Source organism: Dicentrarchus labrax, unplaced genomic scaffold (genome assembly GCF_905237075.1).
Source record: "Dicentrarchus labrax unplaced genomic scaffold, dlabrax2021, whole genome shotgun sequence".
Lineage (NCBI taxonomy): Eukaryota > Metazoa > Chordata > Actinopteri > Moronidae > Dicentrarchus > Dicentrarchus labrax.
Window position 1 is genome coordinate 1,803,569 of NW_026136720.1, and position 11,709 is coordinate 1,815,277.

The 11,709-nt window shown below is 40.3% G+C and overlaps 1 protein-coding gene and 1 pseudogene across 1 annotated transcript in view; one reads left to right on the forward strand and one right to left on the reverse strand.

Moving 5' to 3' along the window:
• The window catches only part of LOC127352450 (E3 ubiquitin-protein ligase TRIM21-like), a 65,027-nt gene extending 58,897 nt beyond the window's left edge, over nt 1-6,130 (forward strand). The window contains exon 3 of the transcript XR_007881089.1: nt 5,944-6,130. The gene's annotated coding sequence lies outside the window, so the exon portion shown is untranslated. The remainder of the gene's footprint in view (nt 1-5,943) is intronic.
• Nucleotides 1,617-1,713, reverse strand: LOC127354008 (uncharacterized; annotated as a pseudogene).
• Nucleotides 6,131-11,709: the final 5,579 nt, after the last annotated feature.

Genomic DNA, 11,709 nt, shown 5'->3' on the forward strand with positions numbered 1-11,709 from the left:
GTGAGCCAAGTTGTCTCATCACGTTTTTAAAGCGTTTCCAGAGATCGTCAGCTCATCACAGCAGTGGCTAAATGCTCATTCATTTCCAACGCTTAGCATGCTAATAGCGATTTATATGCTAACGCATCTAAAGCACAGTTAAACTTTAAATATAGGAGGAAGAAGGCCGAGCAGAGGGCAGCGGCACCGCCAGGAACAGGTGTCTCTGCCCGGGCCGGCGTGCCACAAGTACAGAAGTGCAGGAAGTGCGGCCAGCCAAAGCGGAGGGAGACCGGACACACCCGTTACGGCAGTGAACATTTTTGCTCTGCTGCGGCGGGTAAGAATGTGGAGGACTGGCTGAGGGAGATGAAGGAGAGGGACCAGGGTCGAGCCCCGGACTGATTTCGCACTCTTGCTGGGGCAGGTGTATATAGTTGTTTGCAGTGTTGTGTGTGTGTTTTTTTTTAAAAAGACATTGACTTTCCCCTCCACAAGGACCGGGACTTTGCCGCAGTGTGGAGGCTTTCTACCAACACCGGTCCACCCACCCTGCCACAACTCTTCTACAGCACAGTTGGAAAAAAAATGTGTGTCCCATTCACACCTGTATAACACGCTGTCATGCCTCTGTGCTGTTCTGATTCTATGCACTGACAAGTTTTTTTATTTTTTATATTTTGGACATGTGGGTATGTTCATTAATGTGATCACTGTTACATCAGTTACATCCAGTAGCTGCGACGCAAGATATCGGACTGCCATTTGTGCTGGTTCATCTGCTGTTGCCACTGGCTCTGTTGCTGCCAAAAAAATAAAAAGCCTTGTATGTACAGGTACTTCACACTGTAATGCCCCTGTGTTATGTATCCATGCATATCTGTGCTGAGCTCTTATACTATGTGTCTGCCTGCTGTGATTGCCTTGTGCCACTGCTCTGTTCTGCATCACCATTTATTATTATTATTATTATTATTATTATTATTATTATTGGATTGTAGTTTAAATAATCTATTTTGCTCTGTACTTCTGCTGTGTTTGATGTTGTTGTTGTGAAGATGCAGAACACAACAACAATATATTTAATTGATATTTATTTCACTGAAGAAAAAGGGGAAACAAATCATACACAGCATGTAACTTTAATTTATACATAAATAATTTATTTACCCTTTTTTACTGAGAATTTTATTTTATTTGTAAAGCCCTTTCCACACTGATATGCTGCACTGTCCTGTATCCTGGACATCTGACTTCATATTTCAAATAAATTGTCATCATTTTATACTGGTATCATTGTTCTCTTGTCCTATATCAAATTTAAAGCAATAAACACTGATGATACATATTCTCAATAAAATGAAGACACAGGAGATAAACCGTACTGTAAATGAAAAATCCATTTATTATTGCATTGTCTGGCCTTGGAAATATGCAAATTCATTATCATTTATAGACTCTATACAACGGTTCCAAGCATGTTTTAATCATTTTTTTATATTTAGAGAAGACATTGCGACGCTATGCACGCGTTTCGCAGTTTGCCTCCGTCGGGATTCGAACTGGCGAGCGGGAGTGCCGTTCCGCACGTCGAACGCGCGTCTTTTGCGCTCTAGTGCGCATGCGCGGGTGCCGACCAAAAGAGAGAAGAACGCTGGGGGAGTTTCGCGCAGGGGCCATGCTAATCTTCTCTGTATCGTTCCAATTTTAGTATACGTGCTACCTGAGTAACACAATTACACCCCGTCTCTGTGAGCTATTCATAGGGAGTCTGTGGCGGCAGAGTGTTGCCTCGTGGTTCCACTCAGACACAGCTAAAAAGGCTTAAACCGCTTCTAAACGGCTCTCAGACCGCCGGTAACAACAATAATGAGGAGTCTGTGTGTTGTACCGTGAGTTCTGTACCTACGGTGACCCATCTAGACACAAACTGAGCCGTCCAGAGCCGTGTTCGGGTCCTGTATTTTCTTATTCTGAGGAGCACAGGGGGCTGATGGGAATTCTATGCAAATAGACATAGCGTCAGACAGCAACGATTGGTGCAAACTCTAGCTCCTCCCACCCGTTGGAGATACAGGGGCGTTTCTAGCCCCCCCTGGGGGCCCTAGGCAAGAAGGACCATGCTGTCCCCCAGAATCACGATGAATGACGTCCAGGACTACGGATCAGTAAAGACATCTTCTATTAAACAATAACATATAAAATCAATAATAACATTACTATCTAAATGCAAACTTTGCGTACAATACACAAATAACAGAAAAAGAAACATAACTTTGATGTGCAGATTTTTCAGAATGACAGAAAAACACAACCAAGCAAATTCAATTCAATTCAATTCAATTTTATTTGTATAGCGCCAATTCATAACAGAAGTTATCTCAGGACACTTTTCAAATAGAGCAGGTCTAGACCGAACTCTTTAACATTAATTACAGAGACCCAACAGTACCACCATGAGCAAGACCTTGGCGACAAGGGCAAGGAAAAACTGCCTGTTAAAAGGCAGAAACCTAGGACAGATCCTCCGGCTCTAGGTGGGTGGTCGTCTGTCTCGACCAGTTGGGGTGAGAGAGAGAGAGAGAGAGAGAGAGAGAGAGAGAGAGAGAGCGACAGACAGACAGACAGGTGCACAGCAACAACAGTATTGGCAATGGCAGTCAAGCAGGACCATGGCAGGAGGCTCCACCAGGATCCATGAGAACCTGCGAGACGAGAAAGCACAAGAACTCCGGGGAAGAAGTGGAGTTAGTAACATGCATTAAAGGGACATGAATGAGTGCAGAAAGAGAGAGGAAGAGAGTAGCTCAGTGCACCATGGGAAATCCCCCGATAGTCTAGGCCTATAGCAGCATAACTAAGGGATGGTTCAGGACTCACCTGATCCAGCCCTAACTATAAGCTTTATCAAAGAGGAATGTCTTAAGCCTACTCTTGAATGTGGTGAGGGTGTCTGCCTCCCGAACCACAACTGGAAGCTGGTTCCACAGGAGAGGAGCTTGGTAACTGAAGGCTCTGGCTCCTGTTCTACTTTTAGAGACTATAGGAACCACAAGTAGCCCAGCATTCAGAGAACGTAGTGTTCTAGTGGGGTAATAGGGTACTATGAGCTCTTTAAGATATGAAGGGGCCTGACCATGAAGAGCTTTATAGGTGAGGAGGAGTATTTTAAATTCAATTCTACATTTTATAGGGAGCCAATGCAGAGTAGCTAGTACAGGAGAGATGTGATCTCTTTTTCTAGTTCCTGTCAGTACTCGTGCTGCAGCGTTCTGAATTAATTGGAGCGTTTTAATGGACTTATTGGGGCAACCTGATAATAAAGAGTTGCAGTAATCCAGCCTTGAAGTAACAAATGCATGGATTAGTTTTTCTGCATCTGTCTGTGATAGGATGTGTCTAATTTTTCTAATATAACGTAAATGAAAGAAGGCAGTCCTAGAGGTCTGCTTTATGTGGGAGTTAAATGACAAATCCTGATCAAAGATAACTCCAAGATTCCTGACAGTGGTGCTAGAGGCCAAGTTAATGCCATCTAGAGTGACTATATCTTTAGACAATGTGTCTCTAAGGTTTTTGGGGCCAAGAACAAGAATTTCGGTTTTTTTCTGAGTTTAACATCAGAAAATTGCAGGTCATCCAGGATTTTATGTCCTTAAGACATGTTTGTAATTTAGATAATTGATTAATTTCATTGGGTTTGATTGATAGATATAACTGCGTATCATCTGCATAACAGTGAAAGTTAATGGAGTGATTCCTAATAATGTTGCCTAAAGGAAGCATATATAAAGTAAATAGTATTGGTCCAAGTACAGAACCTTGTGGAACTCCATGACTAACTTTAGTATTTATGGAGGATTCATCGTTAACATGTACAAACTGAGAACGATCTGATAAGTATGACTTAAACCAGGTTAGGGCAGTTCCTTTAATGCCAATTTGATGCTCAAGTCTCTGTAAAAGAATATCATGGTCAATGGTGTCAAATGCAGCACTAAGATCTAATAATACAAGTACAGAGACAAGTCCATTGTCAGAAGCAGTCAGAAGGTCATTATTAACTTTAACCAGAGCTGTCTCTGTGCTATGATGAACTCTAAATCCTGACTGAAAATCCTCAAATAAACTATTGTTATGTAGAAAGTCACACAACTCTTTGGCGACTACTTTCTCCAGAATCTTAGAGAGGAACGGGAGGTTAGAAATCGGTCTATAGTTGGTAGACTTTTTAAGAAGGGGTTTAATTACAGCTACTTTAAAGGACTGTGGTACATATCCTGATAATAAAGAAAGATTAATCATATCCAGTAAAGAAGTGCCAATTAAGGGAACAACTTCTTTAAGCAGCCTAGTTGGGATCGGGTCTAACAGACAGGTTGATGGCTTCGATGAAGAAATGATTGAAGTTAACTGATGAAGATCGATAGCAGAAAAACAGTCTAAATATACATCTAAGTTTACATTGACAGAAGTCCCTGAACTTGGAGAGCCACTGATAACCGTTGATGGCAGTTGGTGATTAATTTTTTCTCTAATAGTAATAATTTTATTATAGAAGAAGCTCATGAAGTCATTGCTACTTAAGTTTATGGGGATATGTGGCTCGATAGAGCTGTGACTCTCTGTCAGCCTGGCTACAGTGCTGAAGAGGAACCTAGGGTTGTTCTTATTTTCTTCTATTAGTGCTGAGTAATAGGCTCCTCTGGCATTACGGAGGGCCTTTCTATAAATCTTAAGATCATCTTGCCAATTTGAACGATATTCTGATAATTTGGAAGAGCGCCATTTCCTTTCAGATTTCCTAGCTATTTGCTTTAACTGGCGGGTTTGGTGGTTATACCAAGGTGCTAGTCTCCTATGTTTTAATAATTTCCTTTTTATAGGAGCGATAGAGTCTAATATTGATCGTAGTGAGCCTGTAGCACTATCGACAAGATTATCAATTTCAGAGGGACTAAAGTTGTTATAGGACTCTGTTAAATTCAGACATGGCATTGAATTAAACACTGAAGGAATCTCCTCCTTAAATTTAGCTACAGCACTGTCAGATAGACATCTGCTGTAGGAAGTTTTGCCTAATGGCTTATAATCTAATAGTATGAATTCAAAAGTTATTAAATAATGGTCAGATAGGAAAGGATTATGTGGGAAGACTATTAAATGTTCAATATCAATGCCATATGATAAAACAAGGTCAAGAGTGTGATTAAAACAATGAGTTGGTTTATTCACACTCTGACAGAAGCCAATTGAGTCTATTAATGATATAAATGCATTACTAAGGCTGTCATTGTCAACATCCACATGAATATTAAAATCACCTACAATAATTACTTTATCTGATTTAAGGACTAAGCTTGATAGAAACTCTGAAAATTCAGATATAAAGTCAGAGTACGGTCCAGGAGCGCGGTACACTATAACAAATAGAACTGGCTGCAGTGTTTTCCAGTTTGGGTGAGAAAGGCTAAGAACAAGGCTTTCAAATGAATTATAATTTAGTTTAGGTTTAGGGTCCATTAAAACGCTCGAATCATATATAGCTGCTACTCCACCTCCTCGGCCTGTGCCTCGAGGAATGTGAGTATTAATATGACTGGGGGGGTGGATTCATTTAGGCAAACATACTCCTCGTGGGACAACCAGGTCTCAGTAAGACAAAGTAAATCAATATCATAATCTGATATTAATTCATTCACTAAAACAGCTTTAGAGGACAGAGACCTGATATTTAACAGCCCACATTTCATTCTCTTATTTTGTGCTACTGAGGAGTTGGTTTTAATTTTTATTAGATTTTTATGTTGAACTCCTCTTGTTTTTATTTCTTTAAATAGTTTAGGTGGTCGGGGGACAGACACAGTCTCTATGGGGTTTTGGGTGGGTGACTGTTCTAAAGAAAGTGCAGAGAAGTGTGTAATACAGCAGCTCTGCTTCCTGGTCCTAACTCTAGACTGTCAGGTTTTAGAAATAAACTTCGCCATATTTCTAGATAAGAGAGCCGCTCCATCCAAAGTGGGATGGATGCCGTCTCTCCTAATCAGACCAGGTTTTCCCCAAAAAGGCTTCCAGTTATCAATGAAGCCCACATCGTTTGCTGGACACCACCTCGACAGCCAGCGGTGGAATGACGACATGCGGCTATACATGTCATCTACGCACAGCACCGTCAAAAAAGAGCACCTGGTCTGAACTGCTGTGTCGCTGAGATGTGGTCTCCTCTGTCGTTGGGTCCTCTGGGGGAGGGCATCTGCCCGGCGGCCGGCCGATTCTGGAGTGCGGGATGGACCCCTCTGAGGTCTGGAGCTCTCCTTCCTCTGCTCTGGCTGCTGGCCGGGGGGTGTTCTGTGCCCCAGGTAGTCCACTGGTTTTTTTTGTTTGTTTGTTTGTTTGTTGTTTTAGGGGCTTGTTTAGCATTTCCCTTTGTTTCCTTTCTTTTCCTTAATGGCCCGTTTTCTCCTCTTGGCTTTGTTTTTGTTCTTCCGCTTTTTGCTCCTGTTTTCCATGTTTTTAGCTTACCTTCTACAAAGTCTTTTTTAATCTGGCCAGAAAAACTCATAATTCTCAGGTTTTACAACAGTGTGAAGGCACTGACTAGGTTAGGTCAGAAAAGGAAGTTATTTTTTCTAAAGGTATCCCCTGTGGAGATTTCCTGGGAAAAAGAGCGTACGTGCTGGCCATTCCTGCTGCTGCATTTATTCTGACAAAGATAGACTTTTTGTGCCTTGGTGTGTGCAGTTGACAGATAAAACATATAAGGTGCTTAGGGTTAGGGTTAGGGTTACCCTTAACCCTATAGATATATATATACAAACTTTTTTTTGTTAACTGGAGTAGCCAGCTAGTAAAAGCTAGCAAAAAACGCAAAGTTTACACCAATCCAATAACCCTAACCCTAACCCTAACATACAGTGGACTACAGAAACAGCCAGTGCTATCTTCTCCCACTGGTTAGGGGAGCTGGACAACTTCATTTCAGACTTACATGACACATAGATTTATTACAGCACACCACACATAAGATAATATACATCACATTACATCATAGATATTCAACATGTATTACAACTTCATACATAACTCATAACAGCACCAGATGGATCTTTATCAACTTCAAATTTATCACTTACCTTTTAAATTCACATTGGGAAGGCCGAGCTTGTTGTGTTGTATCATCATAACCCCTACTCATCTTCATAACTATCTCCTCACTTCATTATTCACCTGAACCTGTATGCAGGATAGAGAGCGGAGGGAACCCGGCCTGTCACCATCTCCGGACCACCACATCAGACTTGGAAAAATTAAGAGTGACATAATTTAATAATTCAACTCACTATGATTTATTTAAACAATATCAATAAAAAATCATAAATGTCACAATCTCCAATTTCTCTGTCTGGATTTGTTCTTTTTTATATTCTGTCCCATATGCATAATGACTTTCTCACACCATTTACTTGTAATAACCAACTTACCTTGTGTTCTGATTGTCATTTTCATATGCATATTTCCTGAGCTGCACCTGTGACAGTGTAAAACACACCTGGATTCAGCACGTTCTGCATTACGTTATAATTTTACACAATTTATTTCGTTGATGTGTTGTCTCCTGTGTTTTCACCAATTTTATTTCTATTTTATTTCCTTTCTTAAATTATTAAAAAAATATATTTTATTTCCAGGGAGGCGGGGTCTGCACGACGGACCGCACGCCCCCAGGCCAGTGCACCAGAGCCCTATCTGGGTTTCTAACTTCACTCACTCCGAACCTAACCCTAACCCCTAACCCTAACCCTAAGTAAAAGTTTATATTTTTTAATATCTGCATTGAAATATTTCAATTCAATGTGTATTTTTATCTATTTTTGGTTTATATAGTAAGCTATTTCATTCCTCAGCCTTGTCATACAAACTGCTGTTTTACCAATTTGTAAATATCAGGATCATTATTGATATTATTATCACAAGGTGTTAAAATTTTGAAGTTACAGTAATTTGTATTTGCCTTGAATAACTTAAAAAAATTTAATTAAATAAAACTCACCTGTTTGCTGGGTAGAGTGTAGATCAGAAAGGTGTGTGGACTCAGCAGGTGAGTATCTGGTCTGATGGTCTGTGTGTCTCAGAGTTAAGAGCTGTACCTGCTTTTATATACCATCGAGGACACATCCACTGATGCAGTGGTACGTTAACAACATTACTGAAATATGATTGGGCTGTCTTTCCTGAGTAAAGCCCACACCCATATAAGATAACCTGTGTGTGGATTGGCCTCATGGCTGCTACTAATATATATTATATTGAATATGTATCAGTGTGTGGATGGAATCAGAATATATTCATACTACATAAGAAAATTAAAGTTATTTATTTTTTTACAAATGCTAACAAGCTATTACTTAAGATTCTTTTTCTAACACAGCAACACACCTACATTACACAAAACCACTTTCTGTTCATTAAACAACAACTCTAAGACTGGTACGTGCACTAACTGTAAAATGGTAAATGGACTGTACTTGTATAATTCATTTCTAGCCTTTTGACCACTCAAAGTGCTTTTACACTACAGTCACATTCCCCCTTTCACACATTAACTCAGTGATGGTAAAGCCCATTGAACAGAAACTAACTCATTCATGCACATTCACACACTGAAGACAAAAACGAAACACTCGGATATCAACAGGTTTCCGGATATGAGCAATTATCACTATGCTGACCTTTTCAAGAAGGTGATTGATGATTAAAAAGGTTGGAAATGTGAAGAGATGGGAATAAAGGCAAAACAGCTGAGCTCAGTTATAAAAGCACTAGTCATAAAAACATAAAACACAATTCAAATTTCCCAGCATATCACAGTTTCATTTGCAAAACTGAATTTTAATTCAATTCAATTTTATTTGTATAGCGCCAATTCATAACAGAAGTTATCTCAGGACACTTTTCAAATAGAGCAGGTCTAGACCAAACTCCTTATAACATTTACAGAGACCCAACAGTACCACCATGATCAAACACTTGGCGACAAGGGCAAGGAAAAACTGATGAGTAGTGACAACAGCAACAACAGTAACAGTAGCTATAATAATACTTATAATAATAATAACACTAATATCAGTGATATTGGCAATGGCAGTTAAGCAGGACCATGGCAGGAGGCTCCACCAGGATCCATGAGAACCTGCGAGACAAGAAAGCACAAGAACTCCGGGGAAGAAGTGAAGTTGGTAACATGCACCAATGGGACATGAATGAGAGCAGAAAGAGAGAGGAGCTCAGTGCACCATGGGAATTCCCCCGATAGTCTAGGCCTATAGGAGCATAACTAAGGGATGGTTCAGGACTCACCTGATCCAGCCCTAACTATAAGCTTTATCAAAGAGGAATGTCTTAAGCCTACTCTTGAATGTGGTGAGGGTGTCTGCCTCCCGAACCACAACTGGAAGCTGGTTCCACAGGAGAGGAGCTTGGTAACTGAAGGCTCTGGCTCCTGTTCTGCTTTTAGAGACTATAGGAACCACAAGTAGCCCCGCATTCAGAGAACATGGTGTTCTAGTGGGGTAATAGGGTACTATGAGCTCTTTAAGATATGAAGGGGCCTGACCATGAAGAGCTTTGTAGGTGAGGAGGAGGATTTTAAATTCTATTCTAAATTTTACAGGGAGCCAATGTAGAGAAGCTAGAACAGGAGAGATGTGATCTCTTTTTCTAGTTCCTGTCAGTACTCGTGCTGCAGCGTTTTGAATTAATTGGAGCGTTTTAATGGATTTATTGGGGCAGCCTGATAATAAAGACTTGCAGTAATCCAGCCTAGAAGTAACAAATGCATGGATTAGTTTTTCTGCATCTGTCTATGATAGGCTGTGTCTAATTTTTGTAATATTACGTAAATGAAAGAAGGCAGTCTTGGAGGTTTGCTTTATGTGGGAATGAAATGACAAATCCTGATCAAAGATAACTCCAAGATTCCTGACAGTGGTGCTAGAGGCCAAGGTAATACCATCTAGATCTTTAGTCTTCCATAGATTAGATAGTGTTCAGGAGAACAATGTATCTAGGAGATAGGAGTATCTCATTGGGTCCAGCTGTCTCCTCATCTCTCCCTAACCTCCTTCTGTTAATTAGCATTGTATAAGATGTATTTTTCAAAAAGGCATATTTAAAGCAAAATTACTTTATATAAAACATATTTTAAAAAAACACTGCTTTCTTCAGTACTTTATATACCTTTTAAATGTTCTCATACAGGCTGTGAAAGATTGTTCCAGTACAGTTACAGCTTATTTTTTACCATTTTACAACAACAACAAAAAACAAGAGGTAGAGTTACAGTACAGTATTCAAGACCTATTACTGTAAACTCACAGAAACAAAGAATTACAGTAAAATGACAATGTGCAATGGTAAATGTCAACCCTGGGTTGGGTCATCTACATCACAGACAACAGAGGAGAAACCCTCTAGTGTGCTGATCCAGCCTTGATAAAACTCCCTTTTCCCTGGTATTATAGTGGTTTCAGTCACACACCTTCCACCACCATGCAGAGAAACACTTTCTTTAGGTTGAGGAAGGGCCAGTTCTACCTGCATACAACAGAAAATATGAAATCATTGTTTCCTTTACTGTAAACCACTATACATGCTTTGGTTGAGGGTATAATGTGTGGCTTTTTGGAAACATGCTATCTAAAAGTAAATGAGTAAGTAAATGTTATCTTTATACAATGAATAGTAGAAATATATAGTGAAAGAACTGATCGGTTATGAACAGTTAAAAAATATCTTGATCAGCACTGATACCGATCATTGAGCTTAGATTGAGACATCCCTACTGGTAAACATTAAGAAAGATTTGGATAACAACAGGTTTCTGGATATGTGCAAATATAACAACGCCAACATTTTCAAGAAGGTAGTTGATGAGTGAAAGAAGAAGGCTGAAAAAAAAATACAAAGAGAAGAAATGTCTCCTGCAGCTTCAGCTGTTCCACTTGAACCACGAGAGCAACATGACTGCAGTTTGAGCAGGACAATATACAGCACTTCATTAACAGTAATCAGAGTAAATGTTATAAGCTACTCTGCATTGGCTCCCTATAAAATGTAGAATTGAATTTAAAATCCTCCTCCTAACCTATAAAGCTCTTCATGGTCAGGCCCCTTCATATCTTAAAGAGCTCATAGTACCCTATTACCCCACTAGAACACTACGTTCTCTGAATGCTGGGCTACTTGTGGTTCCTATAGTCTCTAAAAGTAGAACAGGAGCCAGAGCCTTCAGTTACCAAGCTCCTCTCCTGTGGAACCAGCTTCCAGTTGTGGTTCGGGAGGCAGACACCCTCACCACATTCAAGAGTAGGCATAAGACATTCCTCTTTGATAAAGCTTATAGTTAGGGCTGGATCAGGTGAGTCCTGAACCATCCCTTAGTTATGCTGCTATAGGCCTAGACTATCGGGGGATTCCCATGGTGCACTGAGCTACTCTCTTCCTCTCTCTTTCTGCACTCACTCATGTCCCTTTAATGCATGTTACTAACTCCACTTCTTCCCCGGAGTTCTTGTGCTTTCTCGTCTCGCAGGTTCTCATGGATCCTGGTGGAGCCTCCTGCCATGGTCCTGCTTGACTGCCATTGCCAATACTGTTGTTGCTGTGCACCTGTCTGTCTGTCTGTCTGTCTGTCTGTCTGTCTGTCTGTCTCTCTCTCTCTCTCTCTCTCTC